This window comes from Carcharodon carcharias, chromosome 5, assembly GCF_017639515.1.
Source record: "Carcharodon carcharias isolate sCarCar2 chromosome 5, sCarCar2.pri, whole genome shotgun sequence".
Classification (NCBI taxonomy): Eukaryota; Metazoa; Chordata; class Chondrichthyes; order Lamniformes; family Lamnidae; genus Carcharodon; species Carcharodon carcharias.
This window is the reverse complement of record NC_054471.1, coordinates 115,661,557-115,672,414: the sequence shown is the minus strand read 5'-3', so window position 1 is coordinate 115,672,414 and position 10,858 is coordinate 115,661,557. Positions and strand designations below refer to the sequence as shown.

Below are 10,858 nucleotides of genomic sequence, written 5' to 3'. Positions count from 1 at the left end.
AAGTTTCAAAAAAATACAGCAACATACCCAAGGTTAAATAGCAGTTCGGTTGAACCAGTTGTGGAAGTTGAAGTTGTGCTGTTGAGTGTGGTAAGGCTTGTCATTTGCCGAGATGCCACTGGGGAGTCCATTCCTAAAATCAATAACTGTACCTTGCAGCCAAATGAAAGACACATCGTAAATTTCTTTGATCATTGCATTGTCAACTTTCCACTATTTGTCCAGCAAGGATCACTCTACCTTAGGGCAAAACTGCACAGACATTATTACTGCCCAATGAAAGTGGCAGTTTATAGAAAGTTATACATTTGTACGCAATACATATCTGCAGTAGTGTTTTTTTCAAGTAGTTTACCAAAGATTGGCTGCTGGTAATTTGGCAATGAATACTTCCTCAGGGTGGTGTCCTCAGCCCAACCATCTTCAGGTGCTTCATCAATGATCTTCCTTCCATCATAAGGTCAGAAGGATGTTCGCTGATGATTGCACAATGTTCAGCACCATTCGCATCTCCTCAGATATTGGAGCAGTCCATGTAAAATGCAGCAAGACCTGGGCAACATCCAGGCTTGGGCTGACAAGTGGCAAGTAATATTCGTGCCACACAAGTGACAGGCAATGACCATCTCCAACAAGAGAGAATCCAACCATCGCTCCATGATATTCAATGGCATTACCATCACTGAATCCCCCCACTATAAACATCCTAGGGCTTACTATTGACCAGAAACTGAACTGGGCTAGCCATAAAATACTATGGCTCCAAGAGCAGGTCAGAGGCTAGGAATCATGTGATGAGTAACTCACCTCCTGACTCCCCAAAGCCTGTCCACCATCTACAAGGCGTGTAGTGTGATGAAATACTCCCCACTTGCCTGAATGTGTGCAGCTCCTATAACACTTAAGAAGTTTGACACTGTTCAGGAAAAAGCAGCCCACCTGATTGGCACGACATCCACAAACATTCACTCCCTTCACCACCAACGCACAGTAGCAGCAGTGTATACCATCTACAAGATGCACTGCAGGAATTCACCAAGGCTTCTTCAACAGCACCTTCCTAAACCATGAATACTATCATCTAGAAGGACAAGGATAGCAGATGGGAATACCACCACCTGGAAGTTCCCCTCCAAGTCACTTACCATCCTGACTTGGAAATATATTGCCGTTCCTTCACTGTCGCTGGGTCAGAATCCTGGAACTCCCTCCCTAACAGCACTGTGGGTGTACCTACACCACATGGACTGCAGAGGTTCAAGAAAGCAGCTCACCATCACCTTCTCAAGGAAACTAGGGGTGGGCAATAAATGCTGGCCCAGCCAGTGAAGCCCAAATCCCGTGAATGAATTTTTTAAAATGCCAAAATTGTAATCTTTTTGGTAAAGCTAACAGAGAACGTCCATTTTTCGAGGTGCAAAGGTCAGAAAAATTGAATAGCAACCTGTTTCACTGAGACGTTTCCTCTTTCAGGTTACCTTGGAATTTCCAAGACATTCTTGTGGGAAAGGGTGGGAACGAAGTTGGGCCTGTGACTGCAGTGAACACAGCTTCAACATACCGATGTATATGAGACAAGAGGGAATATTTCTGGCTTCTGACCTCATTTTCCTGGAGGAACATTTGACGGGCTAACCAGACAGAGGCACCTACAGAAAGATACTATTAGTCAGACAGAAACCCACCATGCCTGAAATTCTTCAAACTTAAGAAACCAAGAAATCCACATAAGTAGATTTTCCATTTACCTAATATGGAGTGCACTGGCAAGTTTTGCAATAGTTGTCCGACTTGGAATATTGTAGACTAGCCGGCAGCCTTCACTGTGAATGCAGTAGTGGTTGACAGGGCCCTCAACCATGTCTGGCCCATCTCCCGCGCATCCGCCCTCACACCTTCCTCTCCCTCCCAGAACCATGATAGGGTCCCCCTTGTCCTCACTTATCACCCCACCAGCCTCCGCGTTCAAAGGATCATCCTCCGCCATTTCTGCCAACTCCAGCATGATGCCACCACCAAACACATCTTCCCTTCACCCCCCCTTGGTGGCTTTCCGCAGGAACCTTTCCCTCCGGGACACCCTGGTGCACTCCTCCATCGGCCCCTAACCCTCAACCCCCTCCCACGGCACTTTCCCTTGTAACCGCAGAAGGGGCAACACCTGCCCCTTTACTTACCCCCTCCTCACCGTCCAAGGGCCCAAACACTCCTTTCAAGTGAAGCAGCGCTTCACTTGCATTTCCCTCAATTTAGTCTATTGCATTCATTGCTCCCAATGCGGTCTCCTCTACATTGGAGAGACTAAATGGAGACTGGGTGACCGCTTTCCGGAATACCTTTGGTCTATCCCCAAGCATGACCCAGACCTCCCTGTCGCTTGCCATTTCAACACACCACCCTGCTCTCATGCCCATATGTCCCTTCTTGGCCTGTTGCAATGTTCCAGTGAAGCTCAACGCAAACTGGAGGAACAGCACCTCATCTTCCAACTAGGCACTTTACAGTCTTCCGGACTTAATATTAAGTTTAACAATTTCAGATCATGAATTCTCTCTTCCATCCCCACCCCCTTTCCGATCCCCCTTTTTCCAATAATTTATAATTTTTTTACAAACATATTTTTCTTTTCCCACCTATTTTTAAATTTATTTCGATCTATTGTTTCATCTCCACCTTTTAGCCCATTTCGATCTCTTCCCCCCACCCCACCCCCACTAGAGCCATCTGCCACTAGCTTGTCCTGCTTGCTACCCTTAATGTCCCCATTAGCACATCCTTTAGATAATATCACCCCTTTATCCCTTTCTCGATGACATCTTTAGCAGTCTTTTCTTGGCCTCCACTTGTCTCACCGCCCTCTACCAGCTTATGTTTCATCTCATTTCTATATATTTTTTCGTTCTGATGAAGGGTCATCCAGACTCGAAACCTCAACTGTATCCCTCTCCGCAGATGCTGTCAGACCTGCTGAGTTTTTCCAGGTATTTTTGTTTTTGTTGCAGTAAGAGTGCTGTTGGTTTGCATGTAACATGAGAAGAATGGAAAAAATTCAGGAATGAAACAGCTGGAGACAACGGCAGGAGGCTGTCAGGTTACAACTATGGTCTATGCTGAGATATGTGATTTCAGTTGGGATGGCAGCTGTTTTTGTCTGCCTCAAGTGAGGTGAAAGTGGCTGCCCTTGACATCAAGACAACATTTAATCAAGTGTGCCTTCAAAGAGCCCTAGCAGCATTGAAGTCAATGGGAATCACAGGCAAAAGCTCCACTGGTTGGAGACATCCAATACAAAGGAAGCTTTTGTGGTTGTTGAAATTCAATCAACTCAGCCCCAGGACATGGCTGCAGGCGGTCCTCAGATTAGTGTCCTAGGACCAATCATCTTAAGCCGCTTCATCAATGATCTTTTGACCAACATAAGGTCAGAAATGAGGATGCTCACTGATGATTGCACAGTGTTCAGTACCATTCTCAACTCCTCAGATGCTGAAGAAGTCCATTCCCATATGCAGCCAACATTCAGGCTTGGGCTGATAGGTGGCAAGTAGCATTCAAGTGCCACACTAGTGCTCGGATAGTACCATCTACAATGAGAGAGATTGCAACCATCTCCCACAGAAACACAGAATTGTTACAGTGCAGAAGGAGGCCATTGGCCCCATCATGTCTGCACCAACTCTTTGAATGAGAAATTCCCTTAGTGCCCTTCTCCCACCTTCTTCCCGTAATCTTGCACGTGCTTCCTTTTCAGATAGCAGTCTAATTCACTTTTGAATGCTTCAATTGAACCTTTTCTTTTCATTCATGGGATGTGGGCTTCGCTGGCTGGGCCAGCATTTTTATAGCCCATCCCTAGTTGCCCTCGAGAAAGTCTTGGTGAGCTGCCTTCTTGAACCGCTGCAGTCCATGTGGTGTAGGTACATCCACAGTGCTATTAGGAAGGGAGTTCCAGGATTTTGAACCAACGCCAGTGAAGGAACAGTGAAATGTTTCCAAGTCAGGATGGTGAGTGACTTGGAGGGGAACTTCCAGGTGGTGGTGTTCCCATTTATCTGCTGTCCTTGTCCTTCTAGATGGTAGTGGCCATGTGTTTGGAAGGGGTTGTCTCAGGAGCCTTGGTGAGTTCCTGCAGTGCATCTTGTAGATGGTACACACTGCAGCCACTTCGCGTCGGTGGAGTGGGGAGTGAATGTTTGTGAATGTAGTGCCAATCAAGCAGGCTGCATTGTTCTGGATGGTGTCAAGCTTCTTGGGTGTTGTGGGAGCTGCATTCATCCAGGCAAGTGGAGACTATTCCATCACACTCCTGATTTGTGCCTTGTAGATGGTGGATAGGCTTTGGGGAGTCAGGAGGTGAGTTACTCGTAACACTACTCCTAGCCGCTGACCTGGTCTTGTAGCCATAGTATTTATATGGCTAGTCCAGTTCAGCTTCTGGTCAATGGTAACCCCCAAGGATGTTGATAATGGGGGTTTCAGTGATGGTAATGTCAATGAACATCAAAAGGCGATGGTTGGATTCTCTCTTGTTGGAGATGGTCATTGTCTGACAATTGTGTGGCACGAATGTTACTTGCCACTTGGATATTTTCCAGGTCTTGCTGCAGTGGGACATGAACTTGCCTCCACCACACTCTGGACCTTAATCACTTGCTGCAAGAAAAAGTTATTCTCATATTGTTTTTGCTTCTTTTGGCAATTACTTTAAACCAATACCTTCTCATTCTCAATCCTTTCATGAGTGGGAACAGTTTCTACCTACCTACTTTGTCCAAACCCCTCATGATTTTAAATACCTCTATCAAATCTCCTCTTTCTTTTCTCCAAGGAAAACAGTCCTAACTTCTCCAATCTACCTTCATAAGTTCAAAAGTCTTCATAAGTTTCTCATCCCTGGAACCATTTTTGTGAATCTTTTCTGGACTCTTTCCAGTGCCTTCACATTCTTCCTAAAATGTGGCACCCAGAATTGGATGCAATACTCCAGCTGAGGCCAAACTAGTGTCTCATACAAGTTCAATATAAATATAACCTCCTTGCTCTTGGACTCTATGCCACTATTAATAAAGCCAGGGATACTGTATTCTTTATTAATAGCTCCCTCAATATGTCCTACCACCTTCAGTGACTTATGCACATGTACAACCAGGTCTAGAATTTTTAGAATTGTATCCTTTAGAACTGTACCCTTTATTTTACGATATGACATTCAAAGGTATTACCATCGCTGAGTTCCCCACCATCAACATTCTGGGTTTACCGTTAACCAAAAACCAAACTGGACTAGTTATATTAATACTGTGGCTACAAGAACAGGTCAGAGGCTGGGAATTCTGTGGTGAGTAACTCATCTCCTGACTTCCCAAAGCCTGTCCACTATGTACAAGGCACAGGTCAGGAATTTGATGGAATACTCTCCACTTTCCTGGGTGAATGTAGTTCCAACAACTCTCAAGAAATTCAACACCATCCAGGAAGAGTCAGCCCACTTGATCGGTACCCAATCCACCACCTTAAACATTCAATGCTCCATCACTGGTGCATAATGGCTGCAGTGTCTACATCTACAAGATACAGCAGTTGGACTAGATTCCTTTGACAGCACATTCCAAACTTGTCACCTCTACCACCTCCTAGAAGGACAAGGTTAGCAGATACATGGCAACACCCCTTCAAGATCCCTTCCGAGTTATACACCATCCTGACTTAGAACTATATCATTGTTCCTTCACTGTCACTGGGTGAAAAGCCTAGAATTCCTTCCTTAACAGCACTGTGGGTGTATCTACACCACATGGTCTGCAGCAGTTCATGAAGACAGCTCACCACCACCTTCTCAAGGGCAAATTGGGATGCAAATAAATGCTGGACTTTTTAACAAGACTGTTACGATCGGGTGAGGAAGAGTGAGCTGGCTCCCCTTTTATTCAGCCTCCTCAGTGGTTGCAACAAAGGTTTTTTTTTTACTTCCCTGTAATGCCTTTTCCAATCCAAATGTATTTACTTGTTAATAAGGAGCCAATCAAACCATGTTTCTTGAGTCAAAGAAAGAGTAAGTTTATTAGTTACTGAACTCAAGAAAAAATATTAAAGATGAAATGACACACCCAGACATCAGGAGTAAGAAGGTTAGAGTCCAACCGAGGAGGCTGAATAAAAGGGGAGCCAGCTCACTGGGGATCAGAAATAAAAACAGAAAGTGCTGGAAAAACTCAGCAGGTCTGGCAGCATCTGTGGAGGGAAAACAGAGTTATCATTTCGAGTCCAATACGACTTCTTCAGAGTTGAAAAGTGAATGGTTGTGATAGTTTTTAATTATCCAGTTGAATTATGATTAAGAATGATTGGGCATTAACAGGGTGGCCGTGTTTTGCTTCACTGAATTAAAGCTCTCTGTTGTTTTCACGAACAGCTACTGTCAAAATTAGCCAAGTGAGAAATGCAACATGACACTAAACAAGAGTTTAAGAGCAAATGTTTTCAATTCTTGTCTACTAGGCATGTGCTTTATGGCCCTAATGCCAACTCTCATGTACTTTCCTTCCACTGCTACAGTTTGACAGAAAATTGGTTCTAAAAATCTTAAAAAGAGTAAAACCATCAAGGAATTCACTGGAAAATGTTTTCTTCATCCATCCTTTGGAACACCACAACAGAGGATACCAATAGCCAATGAATGATGGCAACCACATTGAGGGGCTAATTGTCACAATATGACTGTATATTTCACTAGTCACGTTGCACACTAGAAAATAATCTCACCAATATATCTTTTCTGTCAGAAATAAAATATGATGTAAAATTATTTTTGTAAATAGACTGTTTCTTGGTAGATTTATGAATTACTGTGGCGATATTGACATTTGGCTCACTGTGAATGAGAGAGGTGAGAAATAGGATTACAGTACAGCTCTAGTTGAAGATTTAGCACCTGTACTGGTGCAATGGGCTGAATGGCCTCCTTCTGCGCTACAGTTGCTACAATTCTATGTGACTCTATGAAAGTGAGGAGAAAGTGAACATTCCCACTATCATTAACATTAAGAATTACCTGTGAAGCTCAGTGCGCAGAGTTTTGCTATTGTCACACTTGAATACCAGCCACACTCAGTTCAGAGGAATTTTCAGTGAATTGCCAGATGTTTATTGAAGCCGTCACATAGCTGTGTCAGGTCATTAGTCACAGTATAACTGCAATGCTACATACATTCTTGCAGATATATATTTCTATTTTAACACCATCTGCTGGATTTATCACTAAAAAAAATTGCTAAGAAAATTGTACAGTTCTTCAGAATCTTCTATTAAGATTCTGTTGCACATGGGAATAATTGGATCAGCCTTGCCAGTACAGGAAGGATTTTGAACCCTTGTGTAATCTTATCTAATAGTATGGATATTTGTGTAGGCGTTCTGACTTAGATTGGTTTCATGCTACCTAGCCTTGTAGGTAGAAGAGATTGTTAGATCTAACACAAGTCTTGACAAAGCATTACCATTATCTGTACCCAGTTTGCAGTTTGCAGTTTTTTTTATTTGTTGCTTTTTCCAATTTAACCACAGTTATATTGTCATTCATCTCCCTCTATAATTATAGTTCCACATTGAATGGCTTTCACATAACCTGCCAAACAAATCTAAATGAAAAGTCCGGAGAAATCTAACCTTTACTACTATATGAGTAGATACAATTAGTTAGTACTTTTCAACAACCAATCATAATTTTTAATTTGTCACTAAGATCTATAAATACTGCCTCACAAGGAGCTGATTTTGATTTGTCGGTCAAATAGATTGCAGCATTAACTATTTGTTTGCCTAATTGGAAATACCTTGCTAATCTGGCTAAACTCAAAAGTAAAACTTATTGTTATTACTGAATGAACACAATCTTCATGAAAAAGTGATTAACCAATAGTTTTAATTGTGGAGAGTTGGGCAACAGCAACAAGAAGAGCTTTATTTTGTTCTGTCAAAATAATACATGCAAGAGATTTTTGACCTCGGCCTAGATTTTATATTTGAGCACAACAATTCTCAGTGGCATGGAAGACAATTCACACCTGCAAAATGTGAAATGGTCTTACCCTGCCACAGGTGTCCTGAGTCAGCCTGATGAAAATATTCCCGGCAAGCATGCACTGAATTAGACACTGCCCTTTGGGAACTGGAAACCAGCAGGACTTAAAGACTATAGTGCTGCCTCCCCGTTTGACTGTGGGTATCTTGGGGCGCTGTTATGGTGCGGGAAGCTATAAGTGTTGGCAAATTGGGTGAAGTATTCATTTGCAAATCATGGAGCATTATCTGATACTATCCGGCCTGGGATGCCTTGGCTTGCGAACATCTCTTTCAATGCTCTCACCACCACCTCTGTCCCTGTTGTGTACAATTCCTTCACCTCAATCCATCAGAAGTAGTCCACCACAATGAAGAAGCATTTGCCATTAAAGATGAAGAAATTTATACCTAACTGCTCCCACAGCCTGGTTGGGAACTGTGTGGGGATAAGGGACTTCCTCTGGTCCTGTTTGTGTAGCACACACCTGGAAGTTTGCTAGCTTGTCCCTGATTGCCCTTGAAAAGACTGGCCACCACACTAGATTGAAGGATCTCTGGCCAGCCACTTGTTGTATACCAGCAGATTGTCAATGACACTCAAGTGCTTCTGTTGTTTCTCCCCCACCACTGAATGAATTTTTATTTTGAAACCTGCAATGTGAAGATCCAGACTGGGACAAGGACTCTTCCTCTTCAGGAGCTTCCTCCAGAGGGCATGGACTGAGACCTTCTCCAAGGCTGCGCCCCATGGGCCCACATGAGTTTGTGTCTGTTTCTTACCCCGAGATTTCATTTCCTGTCCAGGACCCTGGTTTTCGGTGGTTCTGGTTAATCAGTTCCTGTTGGACTGTGGTCCTGGAGTTCCAAAAAGATAATCCTGTGGTTAAAGTAGCCCGGCCTTGCAATCTAAAACATACATGTTAGCCTCCGGTGTGTGAGGAACGGGAGCCCCACAAGAGAAAGTGAAAAGTCCTAATGTGAAGCTGTCTAAAGTGTTGTTATAATTCAGGGATAATGCATGTGTTTTAGGCTGTGCGATCATCCTGACCGTGAAATGGGATTCCCGTTGGTCATTTTCTATTCATTTTACGGAGGTCCTGGGTTTAGATTTCTTTCTGTCTCTCCAGTTTTCTTTCTCTGTTTATTTCTTCGCTTTGCACTATTGAAGTTTTGAAGAAATAATGGCAAGTGAATGGAAAACCTGTTTATGAGGTAAACCCACAGCAGGGAAGTGAGCTGCAGAGGGACAGGGAAAGACTTTACACATGGGGAGAGGGGGGCAGGAGTTTGAGAAGGTAGGAACCCACATAGAGGGCTGTTGAAGGGGGAGATTATACAGAGGCTGCTGTTGATTTCGGAGGGGGGTAACTAGAATGAACATGGGGACAGGGTGCTTGTACATGTTTGAAATAGTGAGAGTTTGCAGCTGCATGTTTTAAATGGTGAATGTAAATGAATGAATAGTTGACTGATGATATTATACAGAAGTCCAGAGAGATATGGGATGGGTTGGGAGGTGGAGGGTGGTGCTGGAAGGAGTGCAGGGACTGTTTTGATGGTGGGTTGGGTATTATATGGGGGTTTGAGAGACAATATTGGAGTGGGCAAATGTGGGGTTAAAAATGGCACAGGAAATTTGTCGGCCACAAAAGAAATGGCAGCGATAAAATGATGCGGAGATGGAATAATTGCCTGTTGGTAATCGCAGGGAGGAAAAGAATGGGGGCTGGATAGTTGCAGGAGGGAAAACAAATTTCAACAGATTTCAAAAGAGTATTTTGTGGCCTATATTGGATAAGGTATAATGAAGAACCTTGTTGAAGAAAGAAGTTGAAGTCTATTTTTTGAATTGTAAATCGGAGAGAGCGCGAACACAGTCCCCCACTACCACAAATTTTGCAGTCGAGTATCCCGCACTTGGGGACATTGCAGGCGTCAGCACACCCGAAGTGCAATGGGCTAGTCTCGTCCTGGGAGAACCTTTTTTTTGCAAAAATATACTTTATTCATAAAATATTTTCAAGAACATTCCAAACCATTTCAAAATCACCATCACAAAAGTACAATCAGGTTCAACTTTTACTACATGTATCACGAGGTGCATCAATACAATCAATGAATATTACAATCATATGCAGACATTCATTTTGAGCTGTACAGCACGGGGGGCTCTAAACAGTTCCCTGTCCCTTGGTCCTGGGAGAACGCACCATTTTAAAACATTTATTCTCTTACCAAAACTGTGTCTCTGAGAGTCCCAGACCATTGGTCTGTTCCTTTATACCCATAGAGTTCACAAATTGCCTCACTTTGGATGGGCTGAGGAAACTGTCCTGAACCAGCCCATTGGCAATGTTCTGCTCAGGTGGCATCTGGGGGTTCGTGCAGAGAACGGGATTTTAAATGTCCTTTGTTGGAGAAGCTTCTCCAATCCTCTCCCCTTCTGGGACGTTGCTGCTCCCGGCTTCCCGGAGCTGGGGTGTGCTGAACGCCTCACTGCTCCCAGATTCCTGGGGCTGGGGTGCGCTGGCCTCTTCGGCTTGTGGGCAAAGTTGGGGTACGCTGGTCTCCTCATTGTCCCCAATGTTCTGGAGCTCGGGTGTCTTGTCCTCCAACTCCCTAGAGCTTTGCCGCTTCTTCTGTGGGTGCTGCCCTGGCACTTCTTCGTCCAAAGAGCAGCTGCCTTTGTCATCCGTGTAGGATGGGAGACACCTCTTGCCACTTGTCTGGGAAGTGGCTTGGTCCCTTCTTAGCCCATTCTTCATTTTGGCTCTCTTCACCAGCTGCCACTCCTCCT

General features: G+C 43.9%; 1 pseudogene; it reads right to left on the bottom strand.

Moving 5' to 3' along the window:
• Nucleotides 1–9,917: 9,917 nt before the first annotated feature.
• On the bottom strand, nucleotides 9,918–10,060 carry LOC121278496 (annotated as a pseudogene).
• Between the last annotated feature and the right edge of the window lie 798 nt (nucleotides 10,061–10,858).